The following is a 14,559-nucleotide window of genomic DNA, read 5'->3' on the forward strand; positions in this document are numbered from 1 at the left end:
AGGCACAGACACTGAATCAGCCTCAACATCAATTACTACAATGAATTGCCCTCAGTTAAACTCTCTGAACATATGATTCAATCCCATCAGTAACCATTACAGTAAATTCCATTATCAAATGCAATGAAGGGTCAAACTAAATTAAATGAACTAGTTTAACAGCCGTTACCAAATTAATGGGCATATTGTCGTCAACTTAAGTGTATACTAGCTGCTTGCCAGAACATGCAGGTAGATTTAAAGGTAAACCATGAGGGAATCAAAGACAACCCAGAGTGGAGCCCTTAGTTTGGTATAAACTGCTATACAGTAGATAAGTGGGCAACCTATCAATATCCCCCTTTAGATCTCCCATCTATCTACTGGAGGTTCTAGAGGGGCTGTGCCACTGAGATTACACACAGAGGGAATCATTACTTCCACACTACCAATGGAACCTCAGCTGAAACTCACAGCGAAACAAAGGGGATTTTACAATTGCCTTTTAATCCATTGGCTTTGGCCGTGTTTCCCACTTCCCTCCAGGCAGCTTTTTAAACCATTAAATCTTCTGTTTATATTTCGCTTCCTCATTGCAGGATATGTGCCTGCTGAAAGTGTGCCAGTTGCAACTCTTATCTCCACTGTCAGGGAACAAAGGGGAGTGGATCCCACACTCACTGTATTTAAACATATAGCTCACACTATGACACATTCATTGTTAAGAATCATAACAGACTGAGGTTAATTATGTGATTGTGTACAATTTCTTACTGTCAGAAAAATCCTAGAAGCCTATGGTGATTCCTCGACGGATATAGTTATTATGGGGACAGTCACAGCAGCTGAAGGAGGAGACAGCATGGTTTGTGTGCTAAGTACTTATGAGGCCGATTGTAGACTATCCATGCTTGATCCTCTATTGGATCTTGTTAAGCTGATGGATGAGAGGTAGGGATGGCATATGGGCTATTTTCCCCAGCCAGAAGTCCCATTGGGACACAGTTCAGTTTCAATTAAAAGAGGGGTGAGTTTGAGAGGAGATATTACATTTTCAACTTTGGGAAGAAATTAGAAATCACATTTTATTTAAATAAGTAAAATAATGGATATTTTAGCTCCTAACAATGACTGTTTTATGAGGTAGTAATCTGCCTAGTCTGAATGTGTTTTCTTACAGTACGATTCATTATATTGAGTAAGTGCTTTTTTTCTGTGTGTATGTGCTCTATAATTAATGTGCATAAAATTCACCAATCATTGGCGTAGTGCAGTTTTGCGAGCCCCCCTGCAAGGTCTGAGCATCATGTACCATAGAAGCAAAAATAACTCTCCTTACTGCGATCACACAAAAGTGCTCATTTATGTAATCATTTTGAGGCAATTCGATGTTCTTTTACAGAGATTTTTTTTTCTTTGACAGATTGTTCGTGGAGAGCACTTAGTAACGGTTATCTCAACTGTCCCACTTGGCACAGACGTCAGTTCAACGTCTAGTTTTGATTTACATTTGGTTGAGTTTTCAACTAACTTGAATTCAATGGGAAATCAACAACAACAAAAAATCACCCTGGGTTAAAAGTTGGGTGAAGAAATATACAATTCCCTTACGTAGATAACTAAAGCTCGGGGGCCTCCCGCCTTGCGTGGGTTGCAGGGTTGTATCCTATGCCACTGCCACCAGCATAGAGTATGCGCACCCACACTATCTCGCTCCCGCTCACTTTTTCTCTCTCACTCTCCCTCCTTTACAGCTCTAGCTCTATGAGCAGAGCCGGAAGGCTGATTTTCATCATTAATAGTGGAAATACAATCTCCTAAAAAAAGTCAAATCAGTGAAAATGTCATTTCCAACTACAGTAATGACTTGCTTAAACAGATATAAAAGAAATACACTGACCCCACAGATGATAAGCAAAGAGCTGAAAATGTTCAGACAAAATATGATGTAAAATCCTTTCAGTCCATTAAAGATCAGTCTTCTAATTATTTATTAAATTAAATTAAATGTATTCTTTGTGTTTCCTCTTAAACCGCTCACTGCTCTCACAGACCAAAAGCATATTCCACAGATGGCATTGAAATTACATTTGAAAATCACGTTTTACAAGCGCACACAGAGGGTCGTTTCACATAGCCTTTGAAATACATGTAAAATGTTCTTACATTACATTACCTTATAGTCTACTGAGTGAACTGATCAGAGACCATTAACATTTAGGATTCCAAATCAGGCTGATCAGAGACCATTAACATTTAGGATTCCAAATCAGGAAGTATAACATCTAGTACAACTCAAGGCAAGGGAGACAGGAGGTTTTTATTGTGTCCTCATTGAACCAATTTGGTAACCAATTATAATTCCATTACTCTCTATAAGGTGTAGTTCACCTTGGAGATACCCCACTGGGCAAAAACTGGTTGAATCAGCGTTGTTTCCACATCATTTCAACAAAACAAATCTATGTGATGACATTGAATCAAGTGGAAAACTGACTGGAGTTACAAAAAGTCATCGTTGCAAGGGAATTTTGTATTTCTTTCACCCAACTTTTAACATAAATCCAATGACTGGGTGACATTTTTTGTTGATTTCACGTTGAATTCAAGTTAGTTGATAACTCAACCAAATGTAAATCAAAACTAGATGTTGAACTGACGTCTGTACCCAGTGGGACAGTTGTGAAAGCCTTTACTAAGTGCTCTCCTCGAACAATCTGGAGGAATACTTTTTTTCTCTGTACAGGAATTGCCTCAAAACGATTACATAAATGAGCACTTTTATGTGATTCCAGTAAGGAGAGTTATTTTTGCTGCTATGGTATAATATAATAATATGCCATTTAGCAGACGCTTTTATCCAAAGTGATTTACAGTCATGCGTGCATACATTTTTGTGTATGGGTGGTCCCGGGGATCGAACCCACTACCTTGGCGTTACAAGCGCCGTGCTCTACCAGCTGAGCTACAGAGGACCACATGGTACATGATGTGACGTAGAGCTTCCATATTACTAGTTCCACCTTTTTCTTGGTTATGACAGCCTCAACCATAGAGAACAATCTGAAGGCTAATTTCAAATGCAGAGGATAACCATCCTCATCGTGTTCTGCCCAGCCACCTTTTGACAGAAAAACTGGCCTGTCATCAAAGAGATGATGACAGAAAGACAGATCTGTGGCTGAGTGACGACAACAGGCCTTTATGCTGCTGAGTTTGATGAAGACTTGAGGAGGTCCACCCGAATAAAACTCAGGTGAATCTCATTCATAATACTGAGTAATTAACAACTTATAGCTACTTAGTAATGAGTATTACTAATTCACTCTGAGATTCAATCTGCTATCTAAAGTTCCAAAGCTATTACCTGTACATTTTCTTAATACACCCACTTCTGTGTTGTAATTGTAAAGATTTTAGGATTCTACAGAATAAAGAAGAGATGAACAACATGCAGAGAGCGACAACAGGGAGAATGTTCGACATGCTCAAGAGAAAGAAATCTTCCAAGGAACAGTCCAGTGTTGCTAATCCAGTGGAGAGGAAGGATTCTCAGTTTGCCATGGGCTCATGTACATACCTCGTACAGCTAAACACTGAGACTTTTCTGGAGCTCTGAACTGAACCATGCAAATATGTCATTTGCAGAGGGATTGGATTCTATACATATGTTTCTACTCTGTAGTGGGAGAAACTGATGGGCAGTGACGATATACAATCTTACACAATATGTACCTCTGAACTCATTTGTGACTAGTTTGAGGAAACTAGGCATTTGTTGCACATCACTACTTCACAGGAGCCGCATTTGAACGTAAACATTCATTTGGGCAGAAATGCCTTCTGGAACTTTCATGTGCCTTAATAACAAACTCGTATTCCATCCATAAACACAAATAAAATTGTTTAATTACTAGACTAGTTGGTTTAGCCATGGAAAAAGACAGGAACCTTCCCGCTAGCCATGATTGGCTGAGATAATGGATGGGCTGGAAATGCCGGGAGATGAGTTTGGATTGCTCAGTATGTGTTGACAGTCCTTTCTACCACACCGTTTTTGAAATATATAAAGTTAGCCATCGAGAACAACAAAAGTTTTGCTACTTTTCTCAACAACATTGACGCCCCTAATTTAGCAGGCATAATCGACAGATCAGTTGGAAAAAAGTGATGGGCTACTTTCTGCACATGCCACGGTCAGTGTGAACTGGAGTGACCGGACACAACGCTGGCCAAACAAGATATAGCTACAAACAAAACTGAGTTAAATGGTTCCAGTCTGTCATGAAGCATTCATCCATGTGTACGGATAAGAGTCTGGCTACATTTTCAGATATAACTTTCTAATTTTGTCAGAAAGTCGTTTTTATTGCGAGTTAAAGCGTACTGTTGGTTAGCTAGCAAACATTAGCTTGAAGGCTCGCTAGCTAACGTTACGTGTATGATCTGTATAGTAATATTATTCAAATCAGAAAACCATTTGCATTGCTAGTTATAGCCTAATGTTAGCTAGCTAACATTGAACCTAGTTTGTTAGCTTTAGCTACCTGCAGATTCATACTACAGCTATGACAATGTTTGTATTGGTAGTAGTATGATTTGGGATTATGCCGGTTCATTGTTTAGCTAGCTAGCTACTTAGCTAGCTACATGTCTAAAGAAAAGACTCCACTTCGGCTGGATTATTACATGACCCATCAAATTAGGCAGGTGTGTCTGGGGGTGATTACGGCCATCTATTGTATTTCATGAACATGTGTACATGTCTAGACAATAGTGACCCATCCACTTAGCTAGATGTGGCTGGGGGGTGATTATAGCATTTCCTTCACATGACCCATCAATTTAGACAAGTGTGTTGGGTAAGCTTCATCTAATAATGATAAAATATTTATAAAATATTTTTATCTGGACACTTTCTGTTTTTGATATTGCTACTATGCAAGTAAGTAACAACTTCACTGTACCAATATAGCGTGTGTTTACCACATGGCCTCACATGTCAAACCTTAAAGAGATGGGTGGGGCTAAGGCTTAAGAGGGTGTGAATGATGCTGAATGGGTGTAGACAAAGAAGAGCTCTCCAGTAGGTGTACCAAAACATTCAAGGGCCATTTTCTCAAAAGTGGGGTTACAAGTTCATCAACTTTCAAAGCAGAATTACTTTCCCAATGTTCCTCAACTGTAATGTATGATATACCATTTTCTAGCTCTGAGTCTCTACTTTTATCCAGTGTAAAAAACACAATTTCAAATGTTGCTACATAAGACCGAATCGAGGCGGTCGGTCACATTTATGGATTTCCATCTTGCTTTGACTATTAAGAGAGTCTGGCAGTCATGTTACAGTGAGAAGGCTCTTTGGAGGTCACTGTAACAATTTATTAAAGGTTACACACCTGACATGATGTAAAGTGTGGTGGCATTTCAACTCAAGTCGAAGCTCTTCGCTACAATCCCTATCGTTCAAACACCATTTCAGTATTACTGACTTATATGAACAATAGAAGGCATCACATTTGATGAAGGTATAATATTATGCCTGGATATGACCCTCTTCCTCTTCAACATTAAACTTAAAGATGCAGTCTGGGATCTTAAGCACCTACAAATTTGTAAGACATTAGACTAATTGGAATGCATAACATACAGTATATACTGTTTATCTGAACAAAACTATAAACCCAACATGTAAAGTGTTGGTCCGATGTTTCATGAGCTGAAATAAAAGATCCCAGAAATGTTCCATACGCACAAAAAGCTTATTTCTCTCAAATTTTGTGCGCAAATGTGTTTACATCCCTGTTAGTGAGCATTTTTCCTTTGCCAAGATAATCCATCCACCTTACAGGAGTGGCATATCATGAAAGCTGATTAAACAGCATGATCATTACACAGGTGCACCTTGTGCTGGGGACAATAAAAAGCCACTCTATAATGTGCAGTTTTGTCACAGAACACAATGCCACAGATGTCTCACATTTTGAGGGACCGTGCAATTGGCATGCTGACTGCAGGAATGTCCACCAGAGGTGTTGCCAGATATTTTAATGTTCATTTCTCTACCATACGCCGCCTCCAATGTCGTTTTAGAGAATTTGGCATTACGTCCAACAGGCCTCACAACCGCAGACCACATGCCCTCCACATCAGGCTTCTTCACCTGTGGGATCATCTGAGATCAGCCACACGGACAGCTGATGAAACTGAGGAGTATTTCTATCTGTAATAAAGCCCTTACGTGGGGGAAAAACTGATTCTGATTGGCTGGGCCTGGCTCCCCAGTGGGTTGGCATGGCTCCCAAGTGGGTGGGCCTATGCCCTCCCAGGCCCACCCATGGCTGTGCCCCTGCACAGTCATGTCAAAATCCAGTACCAGTACATACAGTGGCTTGCGAAAGTATTCACCCCCCTTGGCATTTTTCCTATTTTGTTGCCTTACAACCTGGAAAGTCTCTCTTGGCAGGTTTGTTGTGGTGCTCCGTGGGATGTTCAAAGTTTCAGATATTTTTTTATAACCCAACCCTGATCTGTACTTCTCCACAACTTTGTGCCTGACCTGTTTGGAGAGCTCCTTGGTCTTCATGGTGCCGCTTGCTTGGTGGTGCCCCTTGCTTAGTGCTGTTGCAGAATCTGGGGCCTTTCAGAAAAGGTGTATATACAGTATACTGAGATCATGTGACAGATCATGTGACACTTAGATTGCACACAGATGGACTTTATTTAACTAATTATGTGACTTCTGAAGGTAATTGGTTGCACCAGATCTTATTTAGGGGCTTCATAGCAAAGGGGGTGAATACATATGCACGCACCCCTTTTCCGTTATTTATTGTTTAGAATCTTTTGAAACAAGTTATTTTTTTCATTCCACTTCACCAATTTGGACTATTTTGTGTATGTCCATTACATGAAATCCAAATAAAAATCCATTTAAATTACAGGTTGTAATGCAACAAAATAGGAAAAACGCCAAGTGGGATGAATACTTTTGCAAGGCATTGTATATATACAGTACCAGTCAAAGGTTTGGACAAACCTACTCATTCCAGGGTTTTTCTTTATTTTTACTATTTTCTAGATTGTAGAATAATAGTGAAAACATCAAAACTATGAAATAACACATATGGAATCACATAGTAATCAAAAAAGTGTTAAACAAATCAAAATATATTTTATATTTGAGATTTTTCAAAGTAGCCACCCTTTGCCTTGATGACAGCATTGCACACTATTGGCATTCTCTCAACCAGATTCATGAGGTAGTCTCCTGGAATTACATTTTACATTTTAGTGATTTAGCAGACGCTCTTATCCAGAGCGACTTTACAGTTAGTGAGTGCATACAATTTTTTCTTCTCCATACTGGAATGCATTTCAATTAACAGGTGTGCCTTGTTAAAAGTTAATTTCTGGAATTTCTTTCCTTCTTAATGCGTTTGAGCCAATCAGTTGTGTTGTGACAAGGTAGGGTTGGTATACAGAAGATAGCCCTATTTGGTAAAAGACCAAGTCCATATTAGGGCAAGAACAGCTCAAATAAGCAAAGAGAAACGACAGTCCATCATTACTTTAAGACATGAAGGTCAGTCAATCCGGAAAATGTCAAGAACTTTGAAAGTTTCTTCAAGTGCAGTTGCAAAAAGCGCCATGTCTTTGTGAGATACAGAGTAGGTGAACGGATGATCTCCGCATGTGTGGTTCCCACCGTGAAGCATGGAGGAGGAGGTGTGATGGTGTGGGGGTGTTTTGCTGGTGACACTGTCTGTGATTTATTTAGAATTCAAGGCACACTTAACCAGCATGGCTACCACAGCATTCTGCAGCAATACGCCATCCCATCTGGTTTGTTGGGTCATTGTCCTCAACAGGACAATGACCCAACACACCTCCAGGCGGTGTAAGGGCTATTTGACCAAGAAGGAGAGTAATGGAGTGCTGCATCAGATGACCTGGCCTCCACAATCACCTGACCTTAAACCAATTGAGATGGTTTGGGATGAGTTGGACCGCAGAGTGAAGGAAAAGCAGCCATCAAGTGCTCAGCATATGTGGGAACTCCTTCAAGACTGTTGGAAAAGCATTCCAGGTGAAGCTGGTTGAGAGAATGCCAAGAGTGTGCAAAGCTGTCATCAAGGCAAAGGGTGGCTACTTTGAAGAATCTCAAATATAAAATATATTTTGATTTGTTTAACACTTTTATGGTTACTACATGATTCCATATGTGTATTTCATAGTTTTGATGTCTTCATTATTATTCTACAAGGTAGAAAAGAAAGCCATATCTCAGACTGCACATTTTAATATTTTCTTTTTATTCGCCAGTCTGAGATATGGCTTTTTCTTTGCAACTCTGCCTAGAAGGTCAGCATCCCGGAGTCGCCTCTTCACTGTTGACGTTGAGACTGGTGTTTTGCGGGTACTATTTAATGAAGCTGCCAGTTGAGGACCTGTGAGGCGCCTGTTTCTCAAACTAGACACTCTAATGTATTTGTCCTCTTGCTTAGTTGTGCACCGGGGCCTCCCACTCCTCTTTCTATTCTGGTTAGAGCCAGTTTGCGCTGTTCTGTGAAGGGAGTAGTACACAGCTATGTACGAGATCTTCAGTTTCTAGGCAATTTCTCACATAGAATAGCCTTCATTTCTCAGAACAAGAACAGACTGACAAGTTTCAGAAGAAAGTTATTTGTTTCTGGCCATTTTGAGCCTGTAATCGAACTCACAATTGCTGATGCTCCAGATACTCAACTAGTCTCAAGAAGGCCAGTTTTATTGCTTCTCTAATCAGCACAACAGTTTTCAGCTATGCTAACATAATTGTAAAAGGGTTTTCTAATGATCAATTAGCCTTTTAAAATGATAAACTTGGATTAGCAAACACAACGTGCCATTGGAACACAGGACTGATGGTTGCTGATAATGGGCCTCTGTACGCCTATGTAGATATTCCATTAAAAACCAGACGTTTCCAGCTACAATAGCCATTTACAACATTAACAATGTCTACACTGTATTTCTGATCAATTTGATGTTATTTTAATGGCCAAAAAAATTGCTTTTCTTTCAAAAATAAGAGACCCCAAACGTTTGAACGCTAGTGTATATATATATATATATATATATATATATATATATATATATATATACAGTGAGGGAAATAAAGTATTTGATCCCCTGTTGATTTTGTACGTTTGCCCACTGACAAAGAAATTATCAGTCTATAATTGCAATGGTAGGTTTATTTGAATAGTGAGAGACAGAATAACAACAAAAAAATCCAGAAAAACGCATGTCACAAATGTTATAAATTGATTTGCATTTTAATGAGGGAAATAAGTATTTGACCCCCTCTCAATCAGAAAGATTTCTGGCTCCCAGGTGTCTTTTATACAGGTAACGAGCTAAGATTAGGAGCACACTCTTAAAGGGAGTGCTCCTAATCTCAGCTTGTTACCTGTATAAAAGATACCTGTCCACAGAAGCAATCAATCAGTCAGATTCCAAACTCTCCACCATGGCCAAGACCAAAGAGCACTCCAAGGATGTCAGGGACAAGATTGTAGACCTACACAAGAATGGAATGGGCTACAAGACCATCGCCAAGCAGCTTGGTGAGAAGGTAACAATAGTTTGTGCGATTATTTGCAAATGGAAGAAACACAAAATAACTCTCAATCTCCCTCGGCCTCCATGCAAGATCTCACCTCGTGGAGTTGCAATGATCATGAGAACGGTGAGGAATCAGCCCAGAACTACACGGGAGGATCTTGTCAATGATCTCAAGGCAGCTGGGACCATAGTCACCAAGAAAACAATTGGTAACACATTACGCCGTGAAGGACTGAAATCCTGCAGCGCCCACAAGGTCCCCCTGCTCAAGAAAGCACATATACAGGGCCGTCTGAAGTTTGCCAATGAACATCTGAATGATTCAGAGGAGAACTGGGTGAAAGTGTTGTGGTCAGATGAGACCAAAATTGAGCTCTTTGGCATCAACTCAACTCGCCGTGTTTGGAGGAGGAGGAATGCAGCCTATGACCCCAAGGACACCATCCCCACCGTCAAACATGGAGGTGGAAACATTATGCTTTGGGGGTGTTTTTCTGCTAAGGGGACAGGACAACTTCACCGCATCAAAGGGACGATGGACGGGGCCATGTTCCGTCAAATCTCTGGTGAGAACCTCCTTCCCTCAGCCAGGGCATTGAAAATGGGTCGTGGATGGATATTCCAGCATGACAATGACCCAAAACACACGGCCAAGGCAACAAAGGAGTGGCTCAAGAAGAAGCTCATTAAGGTCCTGGAGTGGCCTAGCCAATCTCCAGACCTTAATCCCATAGAAAATCTGTGGAGGGAGCTGAAGGTTCGAGTTGCCAAACGTCAGCCTCGAAACCTGAATGACTTGGAGAAGATCTGCAAAGAGGAGTGGGATAAAATCCCTCCTGAGATGTGTGCAAACCTGGTGGCCAACTACATGAAACGTCTGACCTCTGTGATTGCCAACAAGGGTTTTGCCACCAAGTACTAAGTCATGTTTTGCAGAGGGGTCAAATACTTATTTACCTCATTAAAATGCAAATCAATTTATAACATTTTTGACATGCGTTTTTCTGGATTTTTTTGTTGTTATTCTGTCTCTCACTGTTCAAATAAACCTACCATTAAAATTTTAGACTGATCATTTCTTTGTCAGTGGACAAACGTACAAAATCAGCAGGGGATCAAATACTTTTTTCCCTCACTGTATATATATATATATATATATATTTTTTTTTTGCAGGACCTAACATATCATACAAAATGAATGACATAGTGCACAATTTTCAGGGTCCCGTTTTGAGCACTACATTCAAAACTGCTGGCTGAATTAATACCAAAGCTCTGGAGCATCACTTTAATTTTCTTCTACCTCTGCATCTTAACTATGGTATCAGCAGCTTGAGTATCAATAGGCCTATAGGTTAGGTTGACTCTCACAATAGGCGTGTTCACACTGCACCTTAGCCTGGGACTAAGAACAATGCAGTGTGAAAAGGTCTATGTGGTCACAGACTGCAACCGGAAAAATGTTTTAGACACAAATCCAGTAGACCACTTGCCTTGACTCCATATGCTGAATGCAAACTTGATTCACTGAACAAACTCCTATGAACTGTTGTTTGAGATAGGTACTTCTGCAACATGTAGCTGGGTATGAGAATATGCTGTAGAGAACTGTTCTGAAAGGAATGGACAAAGCCATGCTGACACATTAAAATCAGCAGGTACTTTCGTTGGAAGCCTTGAGATGATGAAAGATTCCCATGAGGTAGCTATCCGTATAAGGCGTTATCATGATCAGTAATAATTCACTACCTGAAGAAGCAATAAAACATATATTTATGATTCGAGAGGCATAAAATGGCACAACACCAATGCACAGTTTAAGAATCCCAGAATTAATAAAATATCAAATTATTCAAATATCAAAACCATACAGCTGAGGTGCACGCGTAATGATAACAAAAAACAATTGTTTAAAATAATGTCACACTTACCCCCTAAAAGTACCATGATTGATTGCAGCGCACGGAGATGCAACATGTTTCTTTTCGCCTCTTTAAAAAAATCTATGTAGATTTAGTGTTAATGGTTAATTCAAAAAGGGAGGCGAATCATATACTTGGATGCATCAAAACTGACTGCCAGATGTTTACTAATGTCCATTAACCATCCAAAAGATAGCTTATTAAGTTCCAAAAGTCATGCGTTTCTCTCATCCAATGTGAACAACCCTCAGCAAAATGTGCCCATTGCTGAATATCGAATGTAAATGAAAACGTGGCAATATGTAGGTAATAAATATTAAGTCATAAAAATACTTGTTAAAATTAGCAAATTACATGCTCAGCGCTATCTAGCGTTTGGTGACTTTAGCGCTTCGTTCCGCTTTGTCGAACAAGCTTATTAGGGAGAGTTCTCTTCTGCTACATGGGATCATGAATCACCATGGAAGCAGTTAGAAAAATTTCAATTTCTAATGAGGTTTGAAGTAGATTTTTTTATCCCCTTTCTTCACCCGTTTTTCATCCCTGTCTCCTCTGCATCCTTTGCTGAGAGATGTGACTCCGGATGCTGAAGTTTCTTGGCGTAAGGGCTCTTATCGTCGAATCCCAATGATTTCACTGAGAGTCACTGATACTTTAGCTGCAGAAGACCCAAGTTGTGATCGAATTGCACACGATATGTTTTCATATAGTTATTCAGGTGTCCTGTTACACCCGTAGAAATAAAACGTTTAAAATCACGCATAACTCCAACACAGGTTGTTTACAGCGGGAACAAAAATTAAGAATCCCATGTCGGACACAGAACAACGTAGTGGTTAGGCTAGTTCTTGTTTTATATCCGTTTTCATCAAACTTCGGCACTCCGTGTGGACGCTGACTATACAGCATGGAGTAATTATTTGCATTTGCCTCCGCTGGTATCCATGTTCCTTGCTGCATATATAGCCAAGTTATAAAGACATGACATTCCGCCCGCTTAAATCCATCCTCCTGGTACAGTGCACTGTCAACATCCTTTGTATAAATTGAAGAGGGAATTAAAACCAGAAGTCACCATTTAGATAGCCAAATTCTGGTCTAGGGGGAGTGTAGTGTGAAGTAAAGGCGGACGTACTACTCAGCACCCCACGCAGGCACTTTACAGCGCAGATGTGATGGGGTCCTAATGAAGATAACAGGTTTTGTGATTTTTTTTGACATGGTGACGTTTTTTGTTGAATTCACGTTAGTTGACATCTCAACCAAATGTAAATCAAAACTAGACCTTGAAATGACGTCTCTGCCCAGTGGGAACTCACTGAGGTAGCCAAGATCTAAATTATAATGCAGATATCTAAGAATACGTTTATTGACATATTTAACCCATTCTTTATGAACTTATATTCAAAAGGAAATTGCCAATTTATGTTGCCAAATTGTTCAGGAGTCTTAAATTGGACATATTGATTAGCGTTCATAGCAATCAGTGTCTGGGGTCCCCTGTCCACTTCCCAGATGCTGCTGATTGACAAGCAACAGTGACACCTTGTGGATTACTATACGTAAGTCTTATCTCACATGGCCGGCTGATGACACACGGAACCGGACGCACGGACGATCTCCATAGTCGCTATAGTAGATGAAACGGCGACCAAATATTAGACCAGCCTTTAGCCTACCTCCACTCCTTCTCATTTAATGGTTCTTTGATTCTTTACCTTCATGCAGTCACTGTTATAGCCGTTATTAGGCCCTACCAGTTCTAACCTTTTCTCAGCTAGGACAATTCTTATGCTTAATTAAACAACCAAATTAGGGACTGACTATGTTATTTATAATGAGGGATACCTGGAGAAAATCAGATCTCTCTGAAATGAAAATGGATGGCCCTCCCTTTAGTAAAATATTTATACCTGACACTCCCTGAATGCTTGAAAAAAAAAAGTGACCCTCCCCTATACTCAAAATAATAATACAAAATATGAAATGGATGGTAGAGAACATGCCTACCCTTTACCCTCACTCCTAGGACAGTCCAGAGCCTTAGATATGCAGTTTTAGAAACTGTGCTTCGTTTTGTAAACATTACATGACAAAGTAGCCAGAAGGTTGTGGATTTGTGGACCACCACAGACAAAGGTGAAAAGACATACAGTACCAGTCAAAAGTTTGGATACACCTACTCATTCCAGGTTTCTTAAAAAAAACTATTTTCTACACTGTAGAATAATAGTGAAGACATCAAAACTATGAAATAACACATATGGAATCATGTAGTAACGAAAAAAGTGTTAAACAAATCAAACTATATTTTATATTTGAGATTCTTCAAATAGCCACCCTTTGCCTTGATGACAGCTTTGCACACTCTTGGCATTCTCTCAACCAGCTTCACCTGCAATGCATTTCAATTAACAGGTGTGCCTTCTTAAAAGTTAATTTGTGGAATTTCTTTCCTTCTTAATGCGTTTGAGCCAATCAGTTGTGTTGTGACAAGGTATACAGAAGATAGCTCTATTTGGTAAAAGACCAAGTCCATATTATGGCAAGAACAACTCAAATAAGCAAAGAGAAACGACAGTCCATCATTACTTTTAAGACATGAAGTACAGTCAATACGGACAATTTCAAGAACTTTGAAAGTATCTTCAAGTGCAGTCGCAAAAACCATCAAGCGCTATGATGAAACTAGTTCTCATGAGGACCGCCACAGGAATGGAAGACCCAGAGTTACCTCTGCTGCAGAGGATAAGTTCACAGAGTTACCAGCCTCAGAAATTACAGCCCAAATAAATGCTTCACAGAGTTCAAGTAACAGACACATCTCAACATCAACTGTTCAGAGGGGACTGTGTGAATCAGGCCTTCATGGTCTAATTGCTGCAAAGAAACCACTACTAAAGGACACCAATAAGAAGAAGAGACTTGCTTGGGCCAAGAAACACGAGCAATGGACATTAGACCGGTGGAAATTTGTCCTTTGGTCTGGAGTCCAAATTGGAGATTTTTGGTTCCAACCGCCGTGTCTTTGTGAGACACGGTGTGGGTG

At 40.0% G+C, this 14,559-nt stretch overlaps 1 pseudogene across 1 annotated transcript in view; it reads right to left on the bottom strand.

The window, feature by feature from the left end:
* LOC311145062 (transmembrane protein 132C-like) overlaps window positions 1–12,456 on the bottom strand; it is a 253,835-nt pseudogene extending 241,379 nt beyond the window's left edge. The window contains exons 1-2 of the transcript in view: window positions 12,441–12,456; window positions 11,520–11,591 (exon numbers count right to left, since the gene is read on the bottom strand). The product of the transcript in view is annotated as a transmembrane protein 132C-like (transcript). The remainder of the gene's footprint in view (window positions 1–11,519; window positions 11,592–12,440) is intronic.
* Between the last annotated feature and the right edge of the window lie 2,103 nt (window positions 12,457–14,559).

This window comes from Coregonus lavaretus (genome assembly GCF_964263955.1).
Source record: "Coregonus lavaretus genome assembly, chromosome: 17".
Taxonomy (NCBI): domain Eukaryota; kingdom Metazoa; phylum Chordata; class Actinopteri; order Salmoniformes; family Salmonidae; genus Coregonus; species Coregonus lavaretus.